Source organism: Spinacia oleracea, chromosome 3 (assembly GCF_020520425.1).
Source record: "Spinacia oleracea cultivar Varoflay chromosome 3, BTI_SOV_V1, whole genome shotgun sequence".
Lineage (NCBI taxonomy): Eukaryota > Viridiplantae > Streptophyta > Magnoliopsida > Caryophyllales > Amaranthaceae > Spinacia > Spinacia oleracea.
Genome location: NC_079489.1, coordinates 141,718,395 through 141,725,779, shown reverse-complemented (window position 1 = coordinate 141,725,779; position 7,385 = coordinate 141,718,395). Strand labels below are relative to the sequence as shown.

Here is a 7,385-nt window from a genome sequence, read left to right as displayed (position 1 = left end):
GGCAGCCACGAGGGCCGCCCATGCGTGTGCGTGCGAGCAGCAGCCCACGCAGCGAGGCCATGGCCTTGGCGCGCGCTGGGCCTGCCTTGCGGTGGGCCTGGGCGCTGCCTTGGCTGGGCGCGCGTTTGGCTTGCTGGGCAATGGCCCGACTTCGTGCTGGGCCTTCGTCCGGCAGGCCTCGTCCGATGCTAATTCGTACGATACGCTTCCGATTAAATTTCCGGTTCCGGAATTCATTTCCGATACGAACAATATTTAATATTTCCGATTCCGGAATCAATTTCCGTTTCGAACAAATATTTAATATTTTCGTTTCCGGAATTATTTTCCGATTCCGATAATATTTCCGATTCTGACAATATTTCCGTTTCCGGCAATATTTCCGATTCTGGCAATATTTCCATTTCCGATAATATTTTCCGATACGTACCATGTTTCCGTTTCCGGAAACATCTACGACTTGGATAATATTTATATTTCCGATACGATCCATATTTCCGTTTCCGGCAATATCATCGTTTCCGGAGTATTCATTTCTTGCCTGTGACTATCTCAGCTCCCACTGAAACCAAGATCCGTCGATTCCGAATATCCATAGATGGAGTATCGAATGCCATTAAATACTTGATCCGTTTACGTACTATTTGTGTGACCCTACGGGTTCAGTCAAGAGTAAGCTGTGGATTAATATCATTAATTCCACTTGAACTGAAGCGGCCTCTAGCTAGGCATTCAGCTCACTTGATCTCACTGAATTATTAACTTGTTTAATACTGAACCGCATTTATTAGACTTAACATAGAATGCATACTTGGACCAAGGGCATTATTTCCTTCAGATACACCATATGAAGAGGAGGGTGAGGAGTTAGAGGACGAAGAAGAAGACGACAACGAAGAGTATGTAGATGAGGATGAGGATGAGGGGGAAAATGATGTTGGTGTAAAGTGTAAGTTGAAAAATCAGGGCAGGAAAACGGGTAATGCTAAAGGAAGGCGTCCTGTTGTTGTAGAGGAGGATGATGAGTTTTATGATGATCTTGAAGTTGATGCTCGTGCTAAGTTGAAGATGAAAGAGCACAGTAGGAAGTATGCTAAGAGCAGGCGTTTAGCTAATGATGTAGAGGATGAAGGAAATGATGATGAAGAGGATGACGAGGAAGATGGAGAAGCTGATGTCCGTAGAGTGGGGAAGAAGCATCCGAAGCATGTAGGCCAAAATGTTAGGCGGTATCCAGAAGATGAACAACATGGGTTGAGGAAGAAACATTTGAAGGTGATTAGGAAGAGGCGTCGTGGGGATACTGATGACGAGGAAGAACAGGGGAAGCCTGTGAAGAAGAAGTTGTTGCTGAAGAAAAAGGTTGGTAAGATTGTTGATAAAGAGCGTAGAAAAGTAAAGTCTCCTCTTAAAGATAAGGGAATGACTAAGAGAGGCAAGAATAGGAGAGTGTTTCTGCGGGTATGAATGACATCTATACCGTTATTTTAATATGTATTCATTAAATTAGTATCAACTAGTTGTTTAATAATATGTTGTTGTACCCTCTGATCAGGTTCCAATCCCTCAACTAGTTGTTTAATAATATGTTGTTGTACCCTCTGATCAGGTTCCAATCCCCCAACATCCAATATCTAGGGGTGAATATGCCAAGTGTCATGATGTTGTAGTTGCTACCCAAAGGGCTAATTGCGATCGCAAGGTATATGGTAATTTAATTCTTGAGATTATGATTATGTGATTGTGAAGCAGATATTATGTTAGGTTCTGACTTACTTAATAGCATGTTGGTAGCAACAGAGTGTTATATGCCGCACTGATGCTTTCTCAAAGATCATTGCTGGATTTGATGACTCTAGAAGAGCCTGTGTGCAAAAAATGGGGTTTGGAGGATTGTTGGAGTTGAAAATATCCAAGCTTCCGAGGCAGCTTTGTTATTGGCTGATGACCAGATTGGACGGAGTCAACAGTTATCTGGTAGGTGGTGACGGGCATGTGTTGCCGATCACACCTGGCCATTGGGAAGATGTGTTTGGTTTGAGGAACAGCGGGCTTCCCGTCCCTGAAAAGGATTCTGATTTGCCGGCTGGAAAAGCTCTAGCGTATGCAGTGAAGTATGGTGAGAAAAACCCTGCAAACAACAAGACCACAGTACTGATATCCAACGCAACTCGCGTGTTGTTAGGTCCCTTGGACAAGCTCGGCAACTTAGTGCCGCTCGCAAATCAACGTCAAAGGAATGAGTTCATGGAGAACTTCATGATTGTGCTAATGGGAAAGATTCTTTGTCCTTCTACTGATGGTGCAAACATGTCGACGAAACTGCTAGGTGCTGTATGTGTCGCAAAGGACGCAGATCAGTATAACTGGTGTGAGTTTTGTCACAAATGGCTGCTAGACTACGCGATCACATGCCAGCGGAAGCTAGAAGTTCAGGGTTATGCGGCTGGGACTGGTGGTTGTGTTTTGTTTTTGTTGGTGAGTGCTCTCCTGAAATTGACATTTAATAAGTATGTTCATTATAAGTGTTGTATGTTGTAGTCCTTTTTTGGCATGTTTTAATTAGTTATCCATTTCTGGCAGGTTTTTTATCTAGATCGTTTATGTCGGCTTCCTGTCCGTTGGGACGAGTTCCCCAGACTAAAAGTCTGGACTGAGGAGGAAGTGGAGAAGGTGAAACTTCATGATAGGAAGCCTACTGAAGACTATGGGAGGTTATCGGTGTGTATTCTCCTGTGATCAATATATGTGGTGTTTGTTGCTTTAAATATGACATTGTTATTAGTACTTCTTAAATATATTCTTGGTTTTATTTCATTTCAACAGACGGTTGATGTTGTTTACCGGGAGCCCCATCCTCTATTTGGAGAAAGAAGGCCATTGGCAGAAGAGGTTGCTGATCTGGTATGAGTAGCAGTAGTTTGATATCAATTTTTCTGGTATTGGTATTAAACACATTCTATATGCTGTTGTTTGAAGGACGATATACAAGTGTACAAGTGTAGCTTTAGAAAGCTTATAATAATACCTTGGGAGGATTCTGTAGTCCAATGACAATGAAAGAATGGTGATTCTTTCATTTAAGGACTGCTTAATCCCCCAAAGTATTATTGTGAAGTCTTTTAAAGCAGATGAAAGACTTGTGAGTGTCATGGTGGTTAAGAAATTTGGTACACCGGACTGTGTACCAAATAATAGAAACTGGAATATATTTGTAAATACTGAACGTGTACCAAACGGTATTATTTGCATTTTTATAGAATGTTCATTATTAATAATATTGTGTCAATGTATTAGACTAAAGCGTCCTATTTGTTTGACCTTGGTATTAGGTTATGGAAAGGATGGCCCCCTTACTGCAAGACCTCCGTGCCGTGATACGAGAACAAGTAATCATACGCAGGCTGGGGGCAAAGGAAAGTGTTGCTGAAAAAGATCCCTCCCCTGGTGTTGCTGAAAAAGATCCCTCCCCTGGTGTTGCTGAAAAAGATCCCTCCCCTGCTAGCAGTTCCCATCGCCAAATCAGCGATAATGCTTATATTAACGTGGATGGTGAGCCAATGGCGGTGGATAAGTCGGTCAACAAGGTCCTGAGTGAGTTAGATGTCATTGTACTGGAGGAGGATGAAACAGACAATGTGCAACACACAGTGGAACAACCATTGGGAGGTGAAGAAAATGTGTTTGTGAATTACCAGTCCTTGCCTGTGGAGCAGCCCGTGTTTGAGTTTCTGCATGCTCCAGCAGTGGTGGCCGTGCAGAATGAGCCTATGGAGGAGGCAGAGCAAGTGCAGCAGGCCCCCCCACAGCAAGTGGTTGAGCTAGTGCAGCACTTGGAGGCCATGCAGAATGAGCCTATGGAGGCACTGCCGCAACACGAGCCACAACAAGAGCCACGTCATGAGCCTGTCCAGCAAGGTCATACCGAGGGAGACCAAGGCGGACCACAAGAAGAAGGGCCAGTGGTGCCTGTTGTGCAGCAAGAGGCAGACCCCCAGGGCCCAGTAGAAGAGCCACCACAACATGATTTTGTGGAGCCACAAAATGATGTTTTGGAGGACCCCGAAAACGAAGATGAAGAAGATGAAGAGGAAGGTGATGAAGAAGATGGCGAGGAAGGTGATGAAGAAGATGGCGAGGAAGATGATGAAGAAGATGGCGAGGAAGGTGACGAAGATGAAGAAGATGTTGGTAATACCGCGGATCAAGATAAACCTGGTGATGATGATGATGAGAACCAAGGAGCAAATGGTGGTACAACGGGTCCGGTTGCGGGTGAAGCTGAAGGTGCAGATAATGCAGAGGGTCCGGGTGCCGATGGGACTAGGGATGGCAACGGGTAGGATCTGGACCGGATCCTCTAGGATCCAGATCCAGACCCGTTTTTTAGGCAAGGATTCAGATCCTACCCGGATCCGCTGGGTAATTAAATTGAGGATCCAGATCCAGATCCGACGGATCCTACGGATCCGGGTCCAAAACGGATCCAAAACGGATCCTAACTTATTTTTTCATCAAACGAAACTAATTTTCATTTTAACCTTAAAACATAGTTTAATAAAACTTCAATAACAAAGCTATTTTTCCATACAAGCATTTACTAAAATAAAATTTAACAAATCCAACATAAATAATACTAAAAGTTCAAAAACTTCAATAATACTACAAGTCTTAAGTCTTTACTTTTATATTTTTATATATTTTTTTTATAAAAACGGGTAAACGGATCTGGATCCGGGTAATGACTTAGGACCCGATCCAGATCCGTTTTTAAAACCAAGGATCCATATCCTACCCGGATCCGTCGGGTCCAAAAATTGAGGATCCAGATCCGTTGAAAACGGATCTGGATCCACGGATCCGGGTCGGGTCCATTACCCACTGCCATCCCTAGATGGGACCGAGAATACAAGGGGTGGGGGTGAAGGTTTGGACCATGGTGCTGTTCATGGTTCCAATCCTGAAGATTTTGATGGTGCTGAACCAGGTGGTGATGGTCAGGTGAGAACAAGAATAAAGGCAGCGAGGCCTAAACCTAGTCCCAAACCCCGCACTGCGACAAAGAGATCCCGTAAGCCTAGTGAGAAGGCAATAGCAATGAGAACAGCTCGTCAACGACTAGGTATTAGAATGACGAAGGCAGACAGTTCTATTTTGAAGTACATAGAGGCTTACGACACCAAAAAGAAAGCAGGGTATGTTCGATTCTCTAAAAGATGATAATTACCCCACTGTTTGTTGAAATCTACTAAATCGTTGTTGTTTTGCAGAGGGGCTATGTTGATTGAATGTGATGGGAACGACGCAAACCAGCAGATGTGTTACTCGGTTGTTCACCCCAGGTCCTATGTGAATTCCCAGTATGTTCGTACAATTGCATATCTCTACAACCGGGAGTGGGCTAGTGAATTTCCAAAGAGTTGTCGCAGACTTATGCTTGACTCTATGTTTGCAGTGAGTACTAAAACTAGGTCTTTAATATACGTTATGTTTGATCCAGTTTATTGAATGCTAAATCCTATGTTGGCAGCATCAAAAGCTAAAGACGAAAGAAACATATGCTGGGTTGTTCAGGAAGTGGTCGCAACCACTTAGGAAGGTGGTCTCCTCGGATATTTCTGTGGTATTACCATCTTATACTATTCATCCCTCATTATTAGATATTTTGTATGTTCGCAATAGTTGACTCATGTTGACTTAACACATGATCGCTAACCAAAACATCATCATGCATGTGACTATTATCCATATTCATTGGTACCAAACGTTCACATGGCATGTGATTGAGACCCATTGTCTTTAGGTTTGATACAAACAGTTGATGGTGTTGTTCCGTATTGGTACCAAAAGTCGTTAGGAATTGGTATATTGAATACCAAACATTATATTGTGTACCTGTTTTGTTAGTCCATATCTCATCACCTATGTGTCATTGTTATTACTGAATGAAGACAGGTTTAAGAGATATTAGACTTTGTAAATTACAGGTTTTTGTTCCAGTTGTCGAAAACGAACACTGGTGGTGTGTTGCTTTTGAACTCAAAGACCACAAGATATGGTTCATTGACAGCATGTATAAAAATCCCGCTGCAGAGCATTCTGCGGAATTAAAGAAATTGGTATACGGACTAGAGATTTGTAGTCCTTACTAATTTTTGCGGTGGTAAACATTATTGAATAGTGTTTTTAGCTTCATTTAACCAGTTTTTTAAATTCCAGATACCTGCCGTTGACTACGTCTTACTGGAGACTGACAAGGAGTTTAACGCATCCCCGGCATGGCAGACTAAGCAAATGGGGAAATGGCCCCTGGATGTTGTTGGTTTTCCTGATTATAATGACAAGTATATGGCCGTTGATATTCCCTTAGTTTATTTTCCCTCAGTTGTGTACATTTAATATATAATTAACTATGCTATTCCTCCTACACAGTCATGCATGCGGGGTTGTGATGCTTATGGCGATCCGGGAGACTGCTAATGCTTTCAAAAAGTCAATGCATGTGGTAAGTGTTATGTTAATCAAATTTGTTGATTGGAACATAACGTTATGTTAAAATACACTTAGCATAACATACTGGTTATTTACTTTCCATGGCAGGGGGAGATAGGCGCTGCCCGGAAGGCTCTGTTCTTGTCCCATTTGAATTCAGACTACAACTCTTGCCGTCCATTGATACCGGAGATAATTGCTACCCATTGCCGTTGATTTATAATAGTCTAGTGTCATGAACTTATGTTTATTTTAGTTCGAGTGTTTAATCATCAACTTTGTTTATCGGTTGCGTATGAACTATACCGTGCTTTTGTTGTTTGGTGACCAATACTTCTCTTACATTATGCATTTTGGTTAAAGGGGATGGAATACTTTGTAGTTTTGGCACCAATATATGTGTGTAATATTTTAACGACATTGTTCTATATTGCAATGTCGTCAAGTTCTACAAGTTGATCCCTTTAAATGTTGGTTTAGTCAAATTTCTTATGATTTGTTACCCCCAACACTCGCTGGTGTTGATCCCTTTTACATTTGTGTTTTTAGTTCGTGTACTACAAGTTGTGTTCATTTCAAACTTCTTATGATTTGGTGTGAAAATGTGTTATTAGCCTGGTACCCAATGTCATATAGGTTTGGTACAATATTAACTTTTATAGCTGTGGTACCCAAAGTCATATATGTATAGTTGGTACCCAATGCGTGCACCTGAAATAAAACGACATAAAAAACACATATAACGCGCGTGTTTAACAAAAGAACATTTATCTTGAACAAAAGAACAATACCCTAGAACAAAAGAATATTAAAGGCTCTAGTCTTCTCATGTCTGTTTTTTGCGTTATTTATTCGATTTGCTTTCTTCTTGCGATATATATTTTTCTGCTTCA

General features: G+C 41.9%; 1 long non-coding RNA gene across 1 annotated transcript; it reads left to right on the top strand.

Moving 5' to 3' along the window:
- The first annotated feature begins 5,140 nt into the window (after positions 1-5,140).
- LOC130469451 (uncharacterized) lies at positions 5,141-5,572 on the top strand. The gene is made up of 3 exons (XR_008929995.1): positions 5,141-5,195; positions 5,271-5,454; positions 5,531-5,572. It is a non-coding gene; the product is annotated as an uncharacterized lncRNA (long non-coding RNA).
- The last annotated feature ends 1,813 nt before the right edge of the window (positions 5,573-7,385 follow it).